A 25,760-nucleotide genomic window follows, 5' to 3' on the forward strand; every position below is an offset into this window, starting at 1 on the left:
TCTATAGTGGGTTGATGTCCATGGTCAACCCAGTGAGGTATGAAGCTATGGATTCCCTTTGCCACTCCCCATCATTCTTCCCATCCCCTGACAGTCTCCGGCAGAGAATCCCATTGCTGATGTGGACTAGGGCTGGTACCTATCAAAATATCATACAAAATTGTGACTTCTCACCTCACAAGACTTGTCTATCTGTCCTTTTATCTCCCTACTACTTCTGTCTGTAATATAGAATCTCACCTGAGTTGACCAACCATTAAAAATTCCATAGTAATAAGCCCTGGTAGCTTTATAAATGGGAAGGTTGTGGCCCAGTGAGTCAAATGATCTTGACTAAAAGAAACACAAGTATTAAGATTTTACCAAATACTTCTGAGCCTGCCTCTTTGGAAATCAACTAGATATTTTTTATTCCATTTATTGATATTTTTAAAACTTGAGATACCTATCAACTCTAGTTGAGAGCCATGTTGTGGGAGAGTAGACCCCATCTGTTTTTCCTCTACCCCTTCTCACCTTGGTGAGAGAAGGAAGAAATGACAACATGCCCTCCCCCAGACCTGCTTAAGCCCTATCTCAAATGGCCAATTTCCATCATAATACTGTCTTAGTAGATGTGACCCAGGTAGTTTACTGGCAGTTCCAGTCAGTCTCTTGATATCCTGTGGTCAGTATTCAGGCACTGACAGGTCCCAGGAGTTGCGTTTCTATTGTGGATGACCTAATCTTGCTCAGAACCCAAGGGATCAGTGCTACAATTCTGTTACTTGGGCTTGTCAAAGGCCACACAATAGCATGCCCGTACGCTCCTGAGGCCTCTATTACCACTGGGATTAATATGGCACGTTTGTATTAGACTGGATCTTCTGTAGTACTCCCTATTTCTCTGGGCTCCACTCAAAACTGGCACCTTCAGGGACCCAAGAAATAGGTTAAAATATTGCCAAGTGTGTAGTATATGCAAATCTGCATTCATGGGAATGGGGAGGAAAGCCAAGAATCATATATGCAGTCTCCCAAATCTAAGTGCTGTGCTTCTTTCTTAGTAGTAGGTGGTCAAAATAGAATACTTTTACCTTAGAAAGGATCTTGTGGCATGCCCCCAGACTATTCTACCCCTGCAGACTTATGTGGAAATCTCCTATGTCTTTATAGTGCTTATCACCTACCTTCTGGCATGCATGTCTTGGAGCCTCAGAAAACTTATTACTCCTGGTCCAGTTAGCATGTCACCAAGATGATAGACCAGTGTTCTGGAGAATATCAAAACTTCTGTCCCTCCAGACTGTTGGAACACCACGGAAGACCTTGCTTTGTGGCAAGACAAGCACTTTGCTTCATGGACAGAATTGAGAAAAATGCATGCTATAGATTAATAGCTACATACAAGTGTCACAGCTAAGTTGGTATGTTTCCATAAACATCTGGCATAGCAGCTGTGATTAGATTTATCACTTAAGTTTAAAATGATCCATTGTCATCAGCCACATATACTTGGTTTTTGTAGGGATCAGAAAAACAAAATGATGGGGGTGATAACTGACCACTGTCCCTGCATCCTTTAGGTGTTTGGTGCTAATCCCTGCAATTCCTCCAGGGAAGCTATATTGCATTCGATAACCTATCCCAACCTCCAAATGTTTAAGGTGGTGATTAGTTTCAGGGGATTCTACTTGGCCTTCCCTATCTTCATGAGTTAATAAGCTGCTAAGCATTCTGTCAAAAATTCCTCACTCAAGGAACTAGAAAAGCACAGGATGGATCTCCTCTGAGCAGCATCTGATTAGGATCATCTCCAGATATCCTAACCAGGATATTAGGTCCTGAGTCATGGAGAAGTGTTCTCATGTCACACACTCTTACCCAGTCTTCTATTCCTCTCAACCCTGTAACTCAAACATCAAAGCGAAAGTTCTATGCATGTTCTCACAGGTACTACAGTATGAATTTATCAAGGTTTGCAACCCTTTCAGTGGGGAAGTTTTTCTTTCAGGGAAGAAACTGAATTCCGGACTTGGGGGACCTGAACCTATTCACTTCTCCTGAGATAACAAGCAGAAGAAAGGGATGGATTTTTAGGCATTTAATACCTTTCAAGGTATCTGCCTTGTGTGATCTTTTCATAATCTCTAGGCAACAGGAGACTGTTCCTTCCCAGTAGAGAGGAGGAGAGAGGGTCACTCCAAGTTTGGAGGGCTTAGAGTATATCAGATTTTGAATCTCCGGCATTCACCCAAATACACCTATCCTGACATGTAGGTCCCACTTTTTGCCCTTCCAAGGCTTTGAATCTAGAAAAGGAGACCTCTCAAGTCCTCACATCAAATGTCTCTTGTATCCCTGCCACCTTTACAGTCAATTCTTCATCCTGATTTTCCAATGTGCCCTATCATCCTGCTACAGGAAATGAAGATCTCCTTAAATGAAGTCTTTGAAGTTCTGTCTTCCAGCCTATTCTGAGTTGGTAGTAGTCTGTCATTCCATCTTCAGGGTTTCTAAATCAGTTAAAAAAAAAAAAAAAAAGACTTCTACAGTCCTTAATTTTCATTATGCAATACTGTTCTGGTACCAGAGTCTCTGCATTACCACGTGCTTCCCTTTCTATCTATACCTCCACTCGGGAAAGAGGAGTCTTAAATGGTGATGCTATATGATCTTGGTTCTGTTGAGATCCCTGAACAACACAAGGAAGGTCTTCCAAAATCATTTATGTGAAGGACAGGTATCTGGAATCATTTATCCACAACTTATTCCATGTTAGTGGAGCTATGCCCTGAAGTTAACAACCCTTACTTCCAAAATGTGCTTTCACATGTGCTGTACTGACTTTGGGGGCTTCTCCAAACAGCACAAAGACCCAAAGCTTACTTGTGGCCTGACGCTGTCAGCATAAGTTCAATCTCTTTTAGAAGTGTCCAAAGCATCTGCAGCCAAAATTAGAGGTGAGCCAGGGAAGTGGGACTCAGAAAAAGTACCTGTTACAGTCAGGGAAAGGAGAGAAATAACAATGCAACTGTCAGATCCTCCTCTGAGACTCTATATGATTTGTGTCCCTGACTGTTCACTCACAGAAGGGAAGTATTGATCTGCTGGTTTCTGTCCCCCATGAGTCAGAGGCTGGCTCCAGTTAGTATTACCTTTGCCTTCCACCCAATTCCACATGCCTGGGCACTGTGCAAAGATCTGGGCCTTCCTATGTCCCCCATCTGAATAGGGAAACCCAGAAGGTAGAAGTTGAGGTATTGGCATGAAGGTGACATAATATGCTGTTAGGTTATATCACTGTGAAACCAGCTGCTAGAATGGAACAGGTGATAATGAAGGGATCTGAAGTTGTATGCAACAGGTGTCCAATACATGCTATGTACATATGTCAAATAGGCAAAAATAGGTAAGAATGTTGAAGACTGAATTAGGTTCTGATCTGTGACCTCGTGATCAGTGTGTTCTTTAGGACCTATATGAAGTGTTTTTACTTTTGTTCAGACTACATGCAGTTTCAAGTACACAGAATGGCTGACACTAGGCCACAAAGTTTGAACAAACTCCAAGGGACTGACCTCACTTTGTCTTGGTCTGGTTATCCCGGAAATTTAAAGCCTGAGAAAACAACTTGGGTTCAGGGGACTTATTTGGGAGGTGATCACTTAAAGCAGGAGTGGAGAGAGACAAGAAGAGTAGGCAGCAAAGAGCATGATTTCAGGTGCCTGGGTGGCTCAGTTGGTTAAGAGACTAACTCTTGATCTCAGCTTGGGTCTTGATCTCAGGATCATTAGCTCAGGCCCGGAGTTGGGCTCTGTGCTGGGCATTAAACCTACTTAAAAATAAAGTAAAACCCATGTGATCTAGCTGGTTACTGCCATGGCAAATGGGGCTTGACCCTACTGGGGACCTCTGAGGAACCCTGGAGAAAGTGCTGCAGGTGTGCAGGATGGGAGGCCAGAGAATGCATCTGTTACCTCCAGCCTTGTTGAGGGCTGCCTCCAGGAGCATCAACTCCCTCACTCTGAGCTACCCTGTGTGTAGACCAAATGAGTTCGTGGGTTTCAGCGAAAACCCTGAGGAAGTGGAGAGCCCTTGAGACAGGACATGATTTGCATGAGATCAGGTGTGCCAGGAGGTTAGGGGTGAGCCACCAAAACTACCTGCTACACATGGATCACCTTCTTTGACCCAAATTTTGTTATCTTTGTTGATTTCAGTTTAACACCCCCATGTTTGGAATTTAGGAAACATTGATAAACTCTTGGTCTAAGAACAAATCCTAATGTAAGGTAGATACTACGAATAAAAGATAAGTGCCATAAATCAAAACTTATGGGATACAGAAAACAGAATTTTAAAGAGATTTTAACTATTTTTAGCACTTTTTATGTTGGCGAACAAATGTCACTTCTACATTTTTGGATTCCCTATGTAAATACATATATAAATACACATACATGTAAAAATAAAACTACATGCATACAATAGCAGAACCCAATGAAATAAAGTGATTCTGTGGAAAGGCCAAGGAAACAAACTTGGTGAAATGGGTATGGTGGGCTCTATTGGTGCCCACCCATACCCCCTCGGGTCTTAACACATCAGTGTTTGACTGCCAGTGGCAGTTTGACTGCCAGTGTCGCATTACTGCCTCATGGCTTTCCCTTTCAAAGCCTTAGAAGACCCCTTTGCCTTTGCATAGGGCAGACCTAACATGCTGGGGGAATTAACACATCTCTGAAGTTAGTCTGTAAAAATGTCCCAGTGTGTTTACCTCTCATATGGGATACCTTCAGGTTTTCCCCCATGAGATTAACTTCAGTCATTCCCGGTGATAAGAGCCTTAGTAACAAAATCATGTATTGGCTACCTTCTGTTGTCTCCCTTCCCTACTCTGCCCACTGGTGTTTCCCAAATCTACTTGCACTTGAATTCTTAAGGTCTACTTTTGGGATAACTCAAAATAATTGGTCAAAAAGAGATGCTCCAAGTAAACATTTGGATTTTTGAAATGGGATGTAATTAGATACAGAATAAGAATTTTATGAGCCACTTTATGCCAATTTTGAAAACTTGGATGACATGAACATTTCTAGAAAAACAGTCTTCGCCATAATGAAATCAAGAAATAACTTCTCTGAATAGCTCTATAAATAAACTCAGGCCCAGACTGTTTCTTAATTAAGCTCTCTCAAACAGTTAACTCCAATCTTACAAAGTCTCCCAGAGAAAAGTGAAAAGGACATTTCTCAACTCATTTCAAAGCCTGAATAACATTTGTGAAACGAAGGATAGCATAAAAATAAAATTGGGGATTGGTACTCCTGAATGATCTCAAATAACCAACTATAGCTAATTGAGCCTAGCAACACATACATATATAAAAACACTATAAAACGGACTTCTCAGGGATGTAAGTTTGGTTCAAAGTTGGTATATCCATCAAGGTCCAACTAGAAAAGCAAATTTCCTTTGCTTGAAATTCCCACAATGCTTTCTAGTACAATTGACTTTAATGTGGGTGATAGAAAATGAGAAAAGCTTAACAGGGATATTGAAGCAATCCAGAGATTAGCAAGAGAATATACTTTATAATTCTGTTTAGTTTTGATTGTTATAGGACTCCATAAAATCTGACAGGTTATTTCCTGGGGTAGAAGGAAGATTTCTCAGGTAATAGGAATGTTCTATTTCTTGCCCAGGGAAGTCAGTAGGAGTAAACATGTCAAAACTCATTGTATACTTACAAGGTACACACAATAAATGCACATATTCTATATCAAAAACATTTTAAATAAAATAACAAATATTTAGTTGAAAAATGAAGTAAAAACCAGCAGCAATGGACTCCCAATTCATTGTGGCTCCAATACCCACCTCCTTGACTCCCTCTCCAGAATTGCTCATCAATTCCTTGTTTTCATATCTTTGAACCATAACAGTATATTCAATGTATTTGTGGTTTTTCAGGCTTTTAGATGTAAATGGCTAGAATTCTTCGGTTTATTCAGTCATTGTTTGTGATACTTACCCATGCATGTTCCCATAGTTTACTCACTTTTCATCAAATTATTCCAATAGAAAAGTTGTGAAGGTTCATGTATTTTCCTGTTGGTACACTTTGGGTTCAGATGCTTTTATGACTAGGGATGCATTGAAAATCCTTGGACAGTTCTTGTCCAGGTATATAGTATCTCTTTGTATGGGTAGAGCTCTCAAAGGCATATACTTGGAAGTGGATTTTAGAGCCTAGATATTTTAAAATTTATTTTTGAGGTTCCACCACTGAATAATGCATTCTTACCAACAGGATATAAAGATTTCCTTTTGTTCCACATCCTTGACAACAACTCTGTATCATGACCTTGGTCAGTCACTGGCTGGAGGATGTCCAGAGAAGAGCTTGCCCTTATCTACTATTCTGGTCAAAGATCTAGCTGTTCTGTCCATTTTGGACCTCCCCTCTAGAGCGAACTTTCTCCATTGCTGACACTGCCAGTTCTAAACTGCAATCTGGTAGACTCTTATCTTCCCTCTATTCCTTTACAAGATTACTCCCTCAACCCTTTTGCATCCCCAACTCAACATATGCTTCCCAGAAAGCTTAAGCTGGCAAGTGTTCTATGTCTATTCTCATGCCAGTATCACTATCTTGACTATTATAGCTTTTAGTCTCAAGTAGAAGTCCTGACTTTGTTCTATATTAGAATTACTTCAGCTATTCAATTTTCATTTCCATATGAATTAGTGTCAATACTACAGAAAAGTGCTGATATCTTGTTGTTTGGTATTAACTATATAGCTCAATGGGGAAAATAGGCATCTTAACACGAATTAGGCTCTATTCATGGACTGGATATCCTTCTTTTCTCAATAACATTTTAGATAAATGTTATACTTCATAAATAACAAATCTATTGAAAGGGCCTTTTGTCAATAAACAATGGCTTATTTTTACTGGACTTTTATTTATTTTTATTTTTATTTTTTAATATGAAATCTATTGTCAAATTGGTTTCCATACAATAAACGCTTCAAGAGAATTAGTTTCATGAGTATCCTAAAACAAAAGCAAAAAAAGGATCAGTGCAGTAACTCAGGTTGGCAACAGGCAGCCATTAGCACCCTAGGCTAAGGAGACAAAGGGAAGATGTAGTCCCAGAGCCCAGGAACCAGGGCCATTTGATGACTATCTGGCAGGGGCAGGCGATGCAGAGGGTACACATTCACTGTGGGCTGGTGCTCAAAGCTGAGGAAAGGTAATAAGTATCTGAGTTTCTATTTCTCTATTGCCCAGTATCCTGTTAACGTGCCATTTGCTGAACCAAGCCAGAAACTTGTCGACAGAGGTTTTAGCTATCTACTACATAAGAATATTACTGAAACCTAAATTAACCTAAATCAACACACATCTATTATCTGTTTCTATGGATCAAGAGTCCACACACAGTTTAGCTGGCTCTTCTTCATGGTCTTACAAAGCCATAGTCAAAGTGTTGGTTGGACTGCATTCTTATCCAAAGGCTTGACTGGGAGAGAATATACTTCCAAACTCAGATGGTTGTTAGTAAAACTCAATTTCTAGTGGTTTTGGTCTGAGAGATTGTTTCTTGCTGGCTTTTGGCTAGAGGCCATCCTGTTTCCAGACATTTCTGACTTCCTTGCCACATGGGTTCCCCAGATACCAATGTCTGCTTCATAAAAGCTAAAAGGTAAAGAGTATACCTACAAGATGAAGGTCCCAATCTTATGTAACCTAAGCATGGAAATGACACATTTTCAGTTTTGCTAGATCCTATTGGTTAGACACAGGTCAGGTCCTGCCCATACTTGAGGATCTTCACAATGTGAATACCAGAGACAGGGAACATGAGGGCTATCTTAGAGGTGATCCACTAGCAGGGGAACCTGGAAAGTGAAGAAATTTGGCAAAGGATCTGAGAACAAAACAACAGACTTACATGAGCCTGATATTTTTAGGTGCCAAATATCAAATGGTTTAAACCAGAACTATTTTAGCCATGTCTATTTTCTTCTCTGCTTATTGACTTCACTCCTATTCCAACCTCCCCCAGAGCCAATCTCTCTAATGTGTGTTAAATGTCTGAAAACATGCATTTATCCTTGGGTAATATAAGATGTTATATGTATTCTTAATTTACATAAATGATATAGTGCTATAGATCTCCAATTTTCACTTAACACCTCAAGATTGGTGGTGGTTTTACTATGTGCAGTTTATGGCTTCTAACTTATGTAATTTTATTTCTCATTTCCTGTAATAAACATCCAGATTCTTTGCCAACTCAACTCCAAAATGAATGTTCTAGAATATTCCCTTTATGAATCTGAGACTATGTGGGATAAATCTAGGAATGTGACTTGTTGGGTTACACTTCTTCATATACCTGACCTTATTAAAGTAGAAGAAAATCTGGAGCTCCATGCTAAACTGATAATTACACATTGAACTCTGTACCCTATTAACAGAGCATACATTTCCAAGCATCCATGAAAAACTGCTAGAAATCAATATTATAACAGGACAGATAATCCTAAATTTCAAAATGTAGAAATTACATTCACAAGAGAATCTTCTGCAGCAAAGAAAGAAAACATTTCCATACCCTTCCAATTTAAAGTGCTTTGCGTCATAACTACTGGATCAAAGAATAAATCAAATACTCAGACTTGAATGTTTTTTCAGATTTTTAAAAAACAGGTGTTTCAAATTTTATAGTTACAAGCTTATATCTAAGCAAAGATTTAGCCAAATTCCATAAACACTTTTTTCTGTTTAAGATCACTAAAGAATAAGAAAATATTAATGTGTTGACACACAGCTGATAAATATAAGTTCCTCTTCAAGGAACTGGGATGGGTGGGGAATAGACTTCCACTAATATTCTTTGAGGTTATGAAGTAGATGTGTTTTGGATAAATTATGGGACACGGCCACTAACTGGTCACTTAGCTTTGGAAAAACTTTCTCTTCTGTTTAAACTTACCATCTCTAAGCAAAAATGAGATTGGGGAGAAGAATGGGAGAGCAGAAGGTTTGACAACATACAATGTAAGTAAATACTAGCACTAATTTTGACTGCAAAACTAATGAACCAGTATATCTGAGCTCATGAAAATCAACAGACTGCCTGAGCACCTGAGTCTATCTGGTTCAGTGGAGATCTCTTTCCCACTCCCCACCATGAAACTTGGACCATGGGATGTTGTTTGTACCCTTCCCTAAGGGGATGGAGGTAGGTGTCCATGGGTGGTGGTTTCTTTAAGCAGAAGATAGTCCTATTCACCTCTCACAACTAGAGTTAATGTGCCAGGGATCCTTCACAGAGCATTAGCTTAAGTCAAGCACTGCTCTTGACCTCCCATATCAAGCATGGCTATGTTGTAGTTTATGAACTTCTTTCTAAAACCTTGACAAATAAGGTAAGGAATAAGAATGTTTTCAGCATGTGCTCAGTTTACCACCTTGAACTTTGAAATATGATCATAGCTACAAATACTTTTTTTTTTTAACGTTTATTTATTTTTGAGACAGAGAGACAGAGCATGAACGGGGAGGGTCAGAGAGAGGGAGACACAGAATCTGAAACAGGCTCCAGGCTCTGAGCTGTCCGCACAGAGCTGGACGCGGGGCTCGAACTCACAGACCGCGAGATCATGACCTGAGCCGAAGTCGGCCACTTAACTGACTGAGCCACCCAGGCGCCCCTACAAATACTTTTCTAACATCAACATTACTTAACTTGCTAGGACATTACAGTGGTGAAAATTAGGGGTAGTAGTAATACCATTTTTCTAACTAAATTGGATGCTTCTAATGATCCATCATTAAGTGAGTTTTGCTCTAAGCCTTTGGAGGATTCCCTGTATCAACTTAGATGTTTCCTTCTATTCCTAGCTTGACAAAATCTACTCAAAGTTTGCAAATACTTTTTTGAAGTTTGAGATAATGTGGTTTATCTCCTTTAACATGTTAATGTAGTGAGTTATTGATATACACCCCCCATATTGATCTATCTATGCATTTATAAAACAATTTTGCTCATTCCCTATATTAATTTAATACACTGCCATATTTGATTTTCAAATATTTTTAGATTCTTTGCATCTTTGTTAATGATGTTGACCTATAGCTTACTGTTCTTGTTTTCTATGGTATCAATTATGCTAGCTTTATAAAACTAAGCAATTTTTATTTTGGCATTTTCTTTGTGCATTGTGTCCTTTTATCAGTCAGGGTCTAAACCAGGAAAACAAAACACTTCAAGTATTTACTACAAAAGGAATCTGATCCAGATAATGAGTTATTCTGAAGATGAACATGCTGGCAGCCAAACAGGGGACTGAGACAGTGATAAAACTGAAAAATGAACAACTACAAGGATTTAATGTCCCCCCCCCCCCCTAGGCTGGAGAGATGAGAAAAGCATGCTAGGAAGTCCAGGTTTGAGGTACCCAGAGAAAGAAAAGTCAAAGTGGATCTAAGTCACAGAGAAGCTGCCTGAGACAAAGGCGAAAGAATACTCTAGATTCCCCTCCCAACTTACAATCCCCCACCAGCCTTCTCACTTGGCAAAAGCATCTAAGCACCAGCAGGAAAAAAAGCCTGGGAAATGCGGCCTGCAAGTACAAGGTCAGCCCTCCTGCAGTACACTGACCAGAACAGAAGGGCAAGGACTGAAACTGGGAACAAATGTCAATAGAACTTTGGATTCATTCCAGGTTCTTGCTATCGGAACAATGGTATGAACATTCTTGAATGTGTCTCCTGGTATACGTATTTAAGACATTCTTCATGGTATAACAATGTCCAGAAATTATTGGGCATATGGAGCTTCTGTTTTACTGGAAACCACAAAACTGTACTCCAGTGTACGTGTAGGTTTTCTGTTCCCAGCTATGTATTAAAGTTCGTTGTTCCTGTCCCTAACAACAATACCGGAGTTTCAGGGATTTTATGTTTGCTTCTTCAGACTCCCTTCCTTTCTCCACCTTCTAAGCTCCCAGAGGCTGACTTGAACACTTGATCACTTAGGCTTCCAGCCCTCTAGCCCTCTGATCTCTGGTTTGGCCCTGCCAGTGAGGAACACTGCCAAGAGATCTGAAGGAAGGGAACTACTCTTCCACCTGGCCCCTCTGGGGGTAGATAACTGCTTCTCCCCTTGGTTACTACACTATCCAATGTGTTCCCTCTACACACTGCCGACATCATTGTGAAGAATACCTTTGCAAATGGCCATATTTTAAGCTAGCAAGCCACTTGTCTCCTGTTGGGACTCAGAATGATAAAGCCAGATACTCTTTACCTTTTGAATGGTTGCCAATCTGGTGCTTCTATAATCTTCTTTAACTTCCATCCCCAATCATTAGTGTCATTGACCATCTTCACATTTTTCTGCTTACATGAAATTTATGTTCACAACTTGCTATAGTGTTTTTCTTCCTGAGTTACAGGAGTTCCTTTATATAATCTGGATATTAGCTGCTTCTTGGGTTTATATGGTACATATAATTTTTCACAACTTGATATGTGTTTTTTCTGATGCCTCAATTCTTTTATGCAGCACAAACTAATATCTCTTAAATACCAAACGATTTTTACCTCTACTTTACCTCAGTCATAAAATAACTTTAGAAGACAATAGAGTAAGCTGACTTTTACACCTACATCTTCAATATATCTGGAATTGATATACCTTGTGCACGTGGTGAGAGGTAAGGTCCATACTCATGCTTTTCCATATGAATAACTTCCTGTCTTAGACTCATTTATGGAAGCATTCATTCCTGACTCACCCCCTCCCTGCTGAGGCAGCTGTGTCATTTTAGACTTCCGCATACTTGAGTCTATTCTGGGTTCTTCATTCTGTTCCGTTGGTCTTCATTACCACTTTTTAAAGTCTTTTTCTAGTAGAACATGCCTCTACTTTGTTTTTCTTTAGCAGTGTTAGCTATTCTTGTCCCTTTGCTTTTTCATATAAATTTAGAACGAAATTGTCAATTACTAGAGAAAACAAAACTTTTGGAGTTTAATATAATCCTGTTAAATCTGATTATAGATGTATTTATTTTGGCATTCTGCTTGTGTTCTTAGAGCTTCTAGGATATGTGGTTTTGTTACTTTTTTTAAAGTTTGCAGCCTTTCTATCTTTTCCCCCTACTTTTTAAAATAGATTATTTTAAAGCAGTTTTAGGTTCATAGCAAAATTGAGCAGAAGTTAGTGTTCACATGGTACCCCCTGGCCCTACCATTCTATCTAAAGATTTCTTCCCTCTTTACTCTCTTCTCTCTCTGGGACTTTCATAATGTTAAACCATGTGATAATGTTCTATAGATCTTGGATTCTGGCTTGGGGGGGGGCTGGTTGTTTCAGTTTGGGTCAATTCTATTCAAATGGCCTCAAGTTCAGATTTTTTTTTTTTTCAGCTAAGTTCAGTCTTCTGATGAGACCCATGGAGTCCATCTTTCTCTGATACTATGCCTTCTGCTAGCTTTTCCATTTAATGCTAGTTTCTATTTTTCTGATTCTCTATTCATGCATGTTGTTCACTAAATCTTTTTATCTAATGGTTAAAAGTCCCTGTCTGATATTCTAGCCTCTGAGGTATCCCTGAGTTGTGTTGACTATTTCAATCTTTACAATAGGTGGTCCTTTCTGTTCTGAGTGCCAGCTACTTTGAACAGATAAAACTCCCACCTGGAAGTGGGCTACTACTTGTTAATATGGGTGGAGGGATGGCATGGTGAGTCAATCTGGTCAGATGTTGACTTGGATTTGGGGTTTTGTCAGTGATATTACCTTTATGGATTTCAGTTTCTCTACTGCAGTCTGCTTTTCCCTTATGCTAATGGTGCCAGTTTTTTTTGTGTGTGTGTGTGTGTGTTCCTACCCATCCTCCGCTTTTAGCTATCTCTCAATGCCTGAAAGACCCAGAAAGGGTCTATCTCCAAGGTCTTGCACTGCCCCTGTAATAGACTGCTTGGTTTGTTACAAGTGCTAGGCGTATGGTGGAGGCAGAACTGTCCTCTGTTCTCCTTGATCAGCCTTAGTCTCAAGCTGGTCCTGTGTGCTTTAGCCTCTAGGGTGATTTCTGAGCAACTCTGCTCCAACCCCATGGCAGCCACACTCCCCCTGGTCTTAGCAAGAAAGCAAACACATCCTCTTCATCCCCCACGTGTATCCTGCCTCTTTGTATTGGTGTAAGAAGGGGGTCAGGCTATGGGATTTCCTGCTTTTTTTTTTTTTCTTCTCCCAGAAGCTATGGCTCTTGCTTTTAGTCCTGGAAATGGGGGAGAGAAAACACTTTCTCTCTGACAAAGGCAGATGAGTTTTGCTTCTTCACTAGAAGCTTTGGGCCTTTGCCAGGCTCAGAGAAGAGCATTTCCCTCTCCTCTCCGAGTGGCATAAGGCCTCCCTTCTGAGAGAAGGTCCAGGAAATGGGAAGGTGTTGGTACCTGGCCTCCAGCAGCAGCCAATCCCATGCTGCATGCCTGTGCAACAAAGCACAACTCTCTGGTGTCTGCCCCAGTCTTTTCCATGAACAACCATAGGAGACCTTTGGCAAAGACCTTGCGAGTGAACTTCTCTTCTGTTTGGGGAACCCAAACATCTCAAACTTTGGCCTACACTTGACCTTTTAAGAATTCCTAAACATTCCCCTTGATTTCTTCTTACCCATTTCTATGGGGGTCGCCATCCCTTCTGTGTCTGACCAGATGTAAGACTGTTCTGTTTCTCCTCAGAAGAGGTGGATACTCTGGAATGTAACTCCCTTGGTTGCTTTGCAACCTCAGCTCTCTGGGCTCAAGTTAAAATTTTGTACATCTGACTTAAGGGAGGAATGTTCTCTCGAAGCTTCCTCCATTCTGAATAGAAATAATACCTCATTCCCAAATTTCTGATCTGCACTGAGTTTTTCTTTGACCTATGGATTACCTTACAAGTGACTCTTAATTCCCAAATACAGGATTTTGTCACTTTTAGTACCAATTTCTAGTCTATTTGCATTTAATTGGCACTCACTATAACTTGCCTTTGAAATTTTGCTTTACTGTTCTGTAGAAATTCTGCATGTGCTTCAAAGTGTTTTGCATTTACTGGGTACAGTGTTTGTATGTGTTCCAGTTTATTAATTGTAGTGGCCAAATCTTTAATTTCCTTATTGATGTGTCTACTTTTCTATCAGTTACTAAGGGAACTATATTAGTATCCCAGTGTGTTTATGGATTTTTCATCTAAAAAGAACTATAAATTTTGGTTGACATATTTTGAGGCAGAAAAACCATTAGAGAGTCACTTCAAAATACCATTCTGTTTGAGTACACATAATAACTTGATCTCCATGTGTTTTCTGACATGTTAATATAGCTTTTGAGTTTAATTGGTATCTTTCTCTCCTCTTCAACTTTCCTACATCCTTATGGCTTGTGTGGGGGTGTGTGTATAGCTAGATTTTTTGGAGCCTGACATCTTAAGCCTTTAGTCCTTTGTTACTAATACTTGAGATTTATTCCACAAGTTCTGATTCTTTTTCTCTCCCTGCTTTCTTCCTTTTGAACTGATTACACTTTTGTTCCATTATTTCCTTCTAATGAAGTTATTCTATGATTTTAGTGGTAATAAAAATTACAAAATGCATTAAAGGCTAATGATCAATACTTTAGCTCTCTACCTAGACAAACGTACACATTTGAGGTGTTTAATCTATTGAGGTTGTATTTATTCTATCTTTGGCCAGTGAAAGCCTCTGCTAAGAGTTAAGAGTTTAGAATTGTTCTCCTCTACCTTATGATAGGAAGACCACATTGCAGGTATTAGGGGAGCGGTAATAACTCCCAGCTTACTATACCAATGACACCTGAATTTTGGTGGGGATCAGAATGGCCTAGAAAACTTGGTGAAAATATTAAGGCCAGATACTTTCATGCCTCAATGAGCCTTGGCCTTTATGCTTGACTAGCATTTCAGGGGATTCTGTTGCTGAGTTTTAGTAAGTATGATGTTATAATACAGAGGTTCTCAGATTTCTCATCTGTGGTGAATGCAGATGACCTAGAGATCCAAAAGGTATACTGGCTTGTATAATTTCTCTAGTATTTGAGAGAGAGGAAGACAATAGTGATTACCAGGATTGAGAAGTTGGTTGTTAATGACCATAGTAGCACTGGGAAAAGAGAAAGAAAAGGGAAGCTCAGTTCAGCTCAGCTAACTACAAACTATGGCATCATCTAAAAACTCTCATCTCCTATAGCTGAAGTACACATATAGCTAAGAATCAGGCCCCAGCATATGATCAGGACAATAGCAGGTTACAAGGGATGCTAGATTCTCACCTCTGGTATACTAAAGTCAGGTCCTGGTGAAGGAGCTAGGATACTGGTATAAGGACATCTGGGCAGATGCACTTCACATCCTTGAACTACTCATTTCCCTTAATCCTCTGGGCCTCTCTCCCTTTGCTGAAGGATAATGCAAAAGCTTCATCTGAGGCACATCTCGCAGTAGCTGATATTTACTCCCTGTAAGAGATGCCCCACATCTCTCACAGCTTCTAACCCGATTACTAGTGTCAAGTCCAGCATGGCCCAAGTGGGGCAGTGTTGAGACAAAGGATTATTCACCAAAGGATCTATAAGACCTGGCTACTCTGTCAGTAGGAACTCAGAGAACAGACTTATGAATGGATTTTTAAAGGTGCTGGAGCAGAGAGTATAGAAGGCCAGATATGCAGAGTTGATTGTGAGGTGCCCTCACAGGACTAACTACTGTCCTAACAGACACGGAGCCAGTCTTAATATGCTGCTGGTATAGTGATCAGAAGCTCTGGATAAGGGTGGGGAGGTGGAAAATGGCCTATAGCAGCTCTCTTCAAACTTTGCTGTACATTCAAATCCTGTAGGGAGACTTTTTTACTTTTGACTCTTAATGTTCACATAATCTCTTACAAATGGATCAATCTCAATACATAAGGCATAAGCATCAGTGTTTTTAGAACTCCCCAGGTGATTTTTGATTGCAGCCAAGTTTGAAAGCCACTAACATAGAGCAACAAAGGAGGAGATGGTAGTTACATTGGCAAGGTTTTGAAAAAGCGCTCAGAGGTGAGCCTGCTATAAGATTTTTAACAAGAGACCAGGATGTTCCTGGGGTGCCCTGAGGTGGGGGGGGGGGTCTTTTCCCTAAAACAAATGTTCTACACTAGTTATAGAAGGCACAGCCTCACTGAGAAGCAGGGGTAACTATCATCTACAGGCCTGGGTTGGTAGTGCTATAGGTTTATATTGAACTGGGCTCACTAGTGTCCATGAGAATAATAGGACTCAGAAATAGCAGAAGTCAGGCAGTAGCACTTAATCACATCTACATAAAGCCAGAATAGCAAGTATAAGTCTGGATCCACAAAGCAATTAGACCATGACAGATCTAATGCAAAAGATTGGCAGCCGCCAAGGTATTGCTTGACATGTCAAAGGCAATCAACCAACAGCAGGTGAAAAGACTTAACCAGCTGCCCCAACATGAAGGAACTATCTTAGTTCTCATACCTAAGCCAATCCTAGCTAACTCCTCTTAAGGGAAGAGCCTGTAATATTATAGCAAGTACATAGAGTAGTGATTTCCCAAAGTCCATCCCCTTTCTATGATCTGAGGAACTATATACAGAGGAAAAAAAAATACTAAGATCCTTCAGAAAGTGTTGGAGAAAGGGTTGTACACGTTAGTGATATGAAGGATTGAAAAATGTTCAAGAATCTACAACTAGACTAAGGATGTATGGGGCCAGTTAGGCAAATCCTCCTGGTCTGAGGGCTTAAGTCTCAGGAAGGAACCACTCCATGGTTGCCCAGTCCATGATGACTAAATGTGTAGGTATAGTTGGAAAATCCCTCATATACTTTTACTATTCTGGGGGCTATGTTGTAAAGCCTATGAGGTAGGTGACCTGAATGTCTTGAATATTTGGTTAGAGAAGTCATGTGCTGTCTGTTCCCTGGGATTCCCCAGTAGTCACTCCTTTCTCTAGAACTAAAGGAACACTAGTGAGGATGACACCAGCCACCATGAGACGCGGTGTTATGGAGGTCCTCTGTAAGCCAAGTTTGGTGGCAGGGCATATATAGAGCTAGGTTCCTTCGTGTCTGCGGGGGGGGGGGGGGGGGGGGGGGTAGGATTTGGAAAAGCAGAGGCCTGGCGGTGGCATGTAATCACATCCACATTGCTTCTAAGGGTTGCCATAAAAAAACATGAATCCAGAGTGGCAAGGAGAAATCCTGATCCATAAGGCTACTAGACAAGGATCTATGGGGTTAATAAAGATGGGCGGCCAACAAAAGTATCACTTGATTTACATAACCAAAAAGGATCAAGAGTGGATGAGCAGAAGATTAAGACTAGTTGCCCCAGTATAAAGTCCACTATCACTTGCCCAGTACTCACACCTTAGCTAGTACTGGCTAAATCCCCTTGAAGGAAGACCCCATAATAGCATGGCAAGTATACAGTAGTGACTCCCCAAGTCCTTCCCTGAAAACATCTATGCTTACTTAATTTGAGGAACTCCACCTCATGGTAATGAAACTACTCAGACCTATCAGAAGTTGTTGGATACAGGGTTAGATATGTCACTGATAGGAGGGACCCGAAACATTCATGACTTTTCTATTAAAAGGTATAAGAGGGTAATTAGTCCCCACCCAAGTTGGTCTTTCTCAGTCCAGTGTTTCTCTGATCCACTTTGTGGTCCTTTCCCATTACACTTGAAGGCCTGTAAGGGTTGGGCCCACCTGGCAGTTGGTAAAACCATGTTACTTCCTGTATGTGGACTAACGTTCTACAGGCAAGAAAGACCCACCTTTCAACCCTAACCCTTCAAGGGGGAAGCCTGTGAAACTAGACCCTGTCCAAAACAGAAAACTGAAATACTGTATGTTGGAATGTATACTAGAATGGTAGGTTCTACTGTTCCCTTGGAGTCTTAAAGGATGTGGGAGTCAATAGTTCTCCTCGATTATATCCCCACTCAGTGCTGTGTATGGTACCTGCAGTAATTGCATGGACTCATGGGAGATAATGAACAAGCCCAACATTAGACACAAAAAGGAACACAAACTGCTATTGTATATTACATCACCTAGAGGCTGCTGGCATGACCTACCTGAGTATGGCCTCTTATCTAGAGTTGGCACATCAGCTTTGGTGCACATGACACTCTGCCATTCTGATAGATGAGTACATACTCTGTGCTGACAGCCACTTCTTGATGCCACCAATAGAAGACTCTCATGTTCTGCCACCAAAGGGTAGAGGTAGGAATGGCCACTCTCAAGACCCACTTACAAATTTCTTTCCCCTGCCACAATCTTATGTTTTGTTGGGAGTTGCTGATATTTTGCAGTAGAAAAGTGGACTTTTCCCATCAAGGATACAAGAAGAAAATTATAACTTTTGGCTGTGGTAAGAAGCTAAGGCTACTATTAGATAATGATGGGAGGTGGGGACGTATGTGGGAATTACGGAGCATCTCTTGGTGTTTCCAGAGCTATGGACAACCATGAATTTAAGTAGCTGAGAGGCTGAAGGCTAGACCAGTCAGGAATGAAGGCCTAGGTAATCCGTGGGGGAGTAGCATCTGAGAACAAGGGAAATCTAGAATGGGTGGTAGGCAAGGAATATCAGTTGTGACCTATTGCAAATTGGTCCTTCTGAAACAGATGCCAGTACAATTTGGGGTATAAAATTTAACAGGGACCAGCATCTGGGAAAGGAACAGGAGGATGCAAATTAAACAGATGGAGAAGTCCAATTGAAGCATGCTTGAGAAAGCTTCACCAATGTGATGAGGTGCTCCGGTGTGAGTTGCCCATCAGTGTCCCATATTGTACTTTAAACTGCCATTACCCTACTCCCCTTATTTACTCAGTGTGCTTCCCCAGTAAGAACTTTACATTGGGTGGTGAGGCGCTGGTGAACTGACAGAGTCCAATTACAGGCTGGGCAGCATGTGGAAACAGCTATGTTGGTCAGGCTAGGTTGCCATCGTGGCAGGGAGAGGGGAGCTGATGTCCTGTGAATAGCCTGAAATACATGTAGATCACAGCAGCTTTGCCCATGTGCTTGTACTTCTAATTGCCTACCTTCCTGACAAGTGGGGCCTGGTCTCCCCTACATTACCAAGGCTGTCAACTTATAGCTGTCCATCTTTTGTGCGGCCTGGTAAGTATGAGGCTGCCATCTTCTGTTATTTGGTATGACCTTGGATCATACCAAGGTTGATTTCTCCTCACCCAGTAGCAGTCCTATTCCTACCTTAGTGTATGGGCTCACTACAGGGCCCAGTGTTAGCAGAATTCTTTAGCCTGACTACATCAGGCCATTCTGATCACTGGAGTGGGTTGAGCTGGTAGGTGGCCTGGATGGTTTCTAATAGTAGGAACTAGAGTACCCAGCTTTTGGCAAGAAGCACCCAAAGTTGAGCAACTATCAATTGGGTGCCCTGATGTCTGGGAAAGCTGAGATCAATGTGAAAAGTATAAGATAGTCAGCATTGACAAAACTTACAATGAAGGATTTAACAAAATCTCGTGCCATAAAATGATTCTAGAAAAGAATCATCGTTAGAAAGACCCAACAAGATACTAGTGCCTTCTGATTGAAGTTCACAGCATGGCATTTCTGGATTTAGACATGTGCCATTCTGAACTCCTTCACCTGACCTGAGTCTGGTTCCAGTGGCTCTTTAACACTGATTAGTACTTTTCCTGCAGTCTGGAAAGAAAGGTAGCTGCTGCCTCAGCTATTGCCACAAAACAATATTTGTGAAGGCTGCATTGTGAGTCTTCAGGTTGCTCGTAGCCTTGCCTTACTGTTGACTCACTTGGAGTTGTGAGACCATTGGAGAACCTCTCAATGCATATCTGATGTGCAGGGGAAATAATAGTCCCTGGGGCAACTTTGACAGAGAAAGTAGCTGGTGAATATTCTCCATCACTTTAGAGAAATTGTAGGGAAAATAACTTCCTTCAACTCTATAAAGACTTTCAGGCAGACTGAGAAATCGGCTTTTTAGGAAACAATGACCAACTCAAATGCTTTGGCCTTTTGCCATCTTCCCCTCTCCCCACCCTCTCCCCCCTCCACCCTTTCCTTCCTATTCTTAGGATGGTACTTCATTACAATGAAGTATCAGAAAAGAAAAATTGCTTTAGGCTCTGTCCTGGAATACATGGTCTAAAACTACCCCCTATTTTACTGTTCTTGCTAAAATACAAATTTGAATCTGAAGTGCCTAGATCTAGCTTTCAATTTATAGAAGACAGAAGGGACAGAACACAAATGACACCATGGGAATAAAATCTGCAAAATCTAGATTCTGGAACCATTCACAGAGCAGACGATCCAGTTTTAAGGAACCGTAGAAAGAATATAAATGGGTTTGGATTTGGATCTTGGTGGAAAATAGAGGCTTCAAGGGTATTGGTGAAACTTAATTTTTTGAGATGAATTGTTTATAAACATAGATGTTTACCAAGTCTTTAAAATTGCATAAGTCATAAATATTTCAACTAAAACAGTAGCTAAATTGCAGGGGTAGGGGAACAAAGTTGGAAATGACACAATGATTAGGTTTTTAGTTAGGATTCCAAGGCTTCAGTAGTTGGAAGAAATGTACCTCTAACCACTTCTATACAACGTTCATTAGTGACCTGTTGAGGGTTTGAGAAAATGGACATCTTAAAGATCCCAAGGCCTTCAGAAGTGCTTAACTCAGATGATGGTGCCTCTTACCAAAACAAGAGGCAAGGTGAGAGGAAGAACTTTCATTCTGTTGGAGCTTGACTCCTACAGGTCATCCAGGTAGAAAGACATTGGAAACTAGACTTGACAGAACCCTGGGTGGAGTAGGGAACCTGCAGATGAGAAAGCACGAGATGGTTAGTGACTGAGCTTACCCCGTGTTTTTCTCTTAGACCCTATTTTGGGGGACACCCAAGCGGAGGATGAGTCCCAAAGTTAGTGGGAAATGAGAGACCACAAAGATGCATTGAGCTGGTCATCTCTACGGATGACCAATTGCTTCATCCATTGACTACCAGGGGAAGAAAGAAAAATTTATCCAGGAGGTTTCATGGTCCCTATTGATCAAATATTGCCAAGTATAACTCCATGCTTTTCTGGGTCACATGTGCATAAGTGCTGAGCAGATTTTCACAGCCACCTATGTGATAGTGTTAGAAGCTCCAGGACCAGATGCCAGGTGGGTGACAGGATATTGGGTTGCTCTCGGGTGAAACTGGTGTCTGTTGCAATGGCTTAAAGGATAGGTGAGGTCAGCATTTGAAGTGGTACACAAACATTTTCAACCCATTCCAGGGGAGTATACAGAGAAATAAACATAACTGAGTCCCTAGGCAATGCCAACTTTTAAGGGACAAGTAGAATAAGGTGACTTTAGGGGGACTTCAAGGGTTAATAGTGACAGAAAGAAGAAATTTTGCCACAGAAGTCAAGGGAAAAGAGTTTTCAAAAAAAGAGATTAGAAAAATGGTATCAAACATAGCAAAAACCAAACAAGGTAGGTTGTGAATAATTCGGGAAATCATTAGCTGTAGTCTAGTTCTGTAATGAAATTGATAAAAGCCTGCAACATACAAATGGATTGTGCTCTGGACCAAGGACAGTGGTATGTCTGTATACTTCTACCATATGTATACACTGTTGTAGTATGTACATTTTTAGACACTCAAAATCATAACATTTTTTAATACAAAACCTCTTCACTATGAAAATATTAATTTGTCAGTGATGTGAATATAAGTACTCTATTTGCAAAAGTTTTTTTTTTTTTAACACCCTTTGATACAGCATTCTCAGGATCTAGGTTTAGCTTTGTTTTGATTGTTGATTTTTAAGGATTGTCATAGCTGAGAAAGATACTTTACAAAGATTGGTAGCTCCAAATGAAGGAACTACACCGTTGGTGGTTTATTATGAAATGCGGTGTTTAGTTCCATTTTCAATTATGCAAAACTTTTTTTTGTCATTTGTTGAAAACTCCCATCCTCCATGGCAATTGTTGCAAAATAATTGGAAGGTGTTGGATTTCTACATCTAACCAGTTAGCCCAAACCTGCTGAAACTGTTTGAAAACATAATCTTTTAATCTGTTGAACTCTTCCAGATTTCATATGCAGGCTCAAGAGACTTCAGATAACTTGTTTCCATTGTTGAGACTTTATACTGGGAAAAATGTCAAAATGTGCTTTTAAAATACTCTGTGCATAACATGAATTTCCTCAAAAGAGGTTGTCCCTGTATCATTGCTATAACTTACCTCCTGTCAAGGTCTGCAAATGGTGAACATTTAAAAGTTTTCAGACAAATGCATAACTTTAAGTACATCCTTTCCTATTTGAGATAAGGAGTGATTAATTTTTTCATACTAAGACATTTGGTTCATAGGGCAAAGTATCCTAAAGAGTTGACTATGCTTTAAGTCTTGTTTTCATGAAATTAGTTCCATCAGTGACCTCTTAGCACTACGTACATTGTTTTCAACTTCCTCCCGGCAACTCCTTTTGTAATGATGTGATGGATGCATTGCACGTGGTATAATATCTGTAAGCTTACTCTGGTATCAACAGCAGTTACTTATATTTTCTATGAAGGGGTCATTTAACGTTGAATGTGGCTTACAAAAGTAATTTTAGTTATATATCATTTTTGAAATAGAACCTGGCAGATACCACAATCTGAGACATGTTCAAAACATTTATACTTTCATCCAACAGTATAGCAACCTCTCCCACGCTATGTAATTTGTTCTAAACCTTGCTTTTTCAAATCTGCAGTATTTTCTGTGCATCTGCCAATAGTATTTGGTGATAACAAAATACATTTGGCTTATTCTATTGTTTTGGGGTATTCTAGCAATTTCTATAATGGTAGGAAGAGCCAAGTGTTTCCCCAGTGATAAATGGATTTTTAGCTTTCACTCTTAAACATTGATGGCTAAATTTAGTGAAATCTTGTGGAGTACTGGAAGCATTACATAACTCTACAGAGCACTGCTATCAGTGCAAGTTCCCTATGTTCTGCATGCTTAGTATAAATCTATCAGGATCAGCAAGACTTCAAAAATAACATTAACCTATCAAGTCACTGTATATACTTAGGAAATGGGACTTTTCTATTACTGACGAACATTACCTTAATAGTCCTGGTAATTTTAATTCTTTTGGCAGATTTCTTGAACTGATTATACTCCTAACATGGTTATTAATTCGTAGTAGTAGAAATTATCAGCTTTTATGCTCTTAGGTGCTTGTATCCATCTCTTAAATCTAAAATTGTAGCAATCTGAATCCCATGCTGCCCATGTTGTGAGGATTGACTTAAATAATTTCCATTGCTCAGTGATGTTTTGCCCTAAGTGGATTGATGGATGAGCCATGCATGAGGGAGCCTTGGTGAGCATCTCCAGATTGGGGAGTTCCCTCTTGTGTCCCAGGTACCCTCTGACCAATTCACAGATGAATAGAGATCAACCTATGTATCCATTATCCTTATCAGAATTTAGACATCAGTGTGAGAATCTGTATGCCTCAATAGGTTTACTGGGATAAGTTGTGGGTATATCCACCTCAATTTGGAGACTCCTGATACAATGAATATTTTAAACTGATCTGTGAGGAATTCAGTTTAGGAAACAAATTGAGAATTCTTTTTCCTTTTTTTTTTTTTTTTAAATGCAGGTGACAGGATTATTACACTAAGGGAAAGAACCACTGGAAGAAAAGTTGAAGGTGCAGGAGAAGAAATCATGGAGTAAGTCAGAAATAAGGGAAAACCTGGAATTTAGGAAACATGAGGAAGGATTAGCTTTCTAGCTCAGAAAATTCCATTTCCTGATAAGTAAAGAAACTATATGGAGTGGAAGATCCTAAGTAATCTCAAGAGGTGTGGGAGAGCTGAGGGAGTTCAGAGGCTAGGGGCAGACACATGTGCTGGAAGCCAGAGGCATGAGAAGAAGGTTCGTGGAGAGAAAAATGTTGCAATAGCCACTATATGTAATGAGAATTAAGGAGGGGTGGGTGTTAATTTTAGGATATTTACTTTGCTCTCCCTCAGAGAATTAACTCGTTTGTGAAAACAAACTACAGTTGGGGTAGCCAATGGATTGCACAACCAAAGGAGTGGCAGAGTAAGGCTCTGGGCTCCATACAGGCACACTAGTACCCTAAATACACAAATACAGAATAGTAATGAATGTAAGGCACTCCCACCCTCCACTGAGAAGATGCAAATATTCTCTGGACACTTGAATATACAAATACTTGAAGCTGAAAGAAAACTATCAGATACTATATATATTTCAAATCCTCAAACATTTTTTAAACTATTGCTTTTTCTAATCCTGTTACATAACAATTCACTCCTCATATGTAGCTTTAATAACCTTAGTGTTGTGATCACTAGCAACATACCGAGTCTTCCAGAGCTCATGTGCTCACATAACAATATATGGAACAGACACAGCTTCAGGAAATTTGATGCCAGGTCACAAGGACTCCTTTACATAATGCAATCAGCCTTTTCCCTTAGTCTTTCAATGATCAGAGATTTAATAGAGTGTAACTTCCTCTGATGTTTTTAAAAGGGATCTCTAAAAGGCTTGTTTATAATTGACATCTAAAATTTGGTTGTGAGGATGCAGGGCATACCCGGAGGAACAACTAACTGGTATCACTGTGTATACACAACTACTCACTGTCTTTGCTAATTCCATCAAGTGACCTGTATCACAGTTCTGAACCTTATTGATTGGAGTATTGTGATTGATGCATTCCCCACACTTTGTATTCAAAATAAAACCACTGTGAGACTGCACCAAACATGAGTCTTTGTGAACTCCATTGCAAAGCTCAAAGTCAGTGTAAAGCCTCATAATCGGACCGTCTTTGCTGAGGGATGAGTTCTTGAGGGAAAATTCTGATATCCAGGCATACGCCATATGTTCTTCATAACCCACAGTCCTGGCAGCATACTGCATGACACATGGCTAACTTTTAACAAACAGTCACTAGTGTAATAGGGTCAAATGATGAATGTAAGAGCGTTCTCTGCCTCCTCCCCTTCATCCGGCATCTCTGCCATCTCTCAAGCTCCTGAGACTCATTCAGATTCAGGTAATCAGAGGAAAACATGAGAAGTGGGGAAGTTGTGTTTGTAATAGAAAGAGTCACTTTACTGCCAGGAGAGGAAAATTATTGCAGAAGTTAAAAAGGGAAAAACATCCTGGTATGAGTGGGAGTGATTCTGGAGGCTGAGCAGAGTTTAGAGCGCTGCCTCCTGTGGGGGATGGTGAAGGGCATCAGTGGGGAGAATGTTTAAGATGTCTCACTGCATAAAAGATTTCAGTTTACTCTTTGGGATTTTACTCCGTCACAACACATACTTTGCTCTTAAAGCTATTTTAGATTCTCTTCCTTTTGAAGAGACTCCAGGACCTCCAGTACCCGGGTTGTCTTTGGGGGCTATGCTATGATTACCTGACAGTACGACCTCCTTGATAGGGATTCTTTCAATCTGCTACAACACTGAGGCAGGTCTTCAGGTGAGAAATATGAGGGTCATCAGTTGACTTGCCCTAGATCCTGGTTATAAGCAGCAGTTCATAAGAGGCATGCCCAAGATTGTGAAGAGGAGGAAGGATTTGTCCCTTTCACTTTAGGTTCTGTGACTGGGCTTGATGAT

The 25,760-nt window shown here is 40.4% G+C and overlaps 1 long non-coding RNA gene across 1 annotated transcript; it reads right to left on the reverse strand.

The window, feature by feature from the left end:
* Nucleotides 1-1,037: 1,037 nt before the first annotated feature.
* Nucleotides 1,038-25,760, reverse strand: LOC125938098 (uncharacterized). Its single transcript, XR_007462613.1, has 4 exons — nucleotides 25,556-25,760; nucleotides 20,793-20,914; nucleotides 2,869-2,975; nucleotides 1,038-1,335 (listed from the first exon to the last, which is right to left on the reverse strand). It is a non-coding gene; the product is annotated as an uncharacterized LOC125938098 (long non-coding RNA).

This window comes from Panthera uncia (genome assembly GCF_023721935.1).
Source record: "Panthera uncia isolate 11264 chromosome B2 unlocalized genomic scaffold, Puncia_PCG_1.0 HiC_scaffold_24, whole genome shotgun sequence".
NCBI lineage: Eukaryota > Metazoa > Chordata > Mammalia > Carnivora > Felidae > Panthera > Panthera uncia.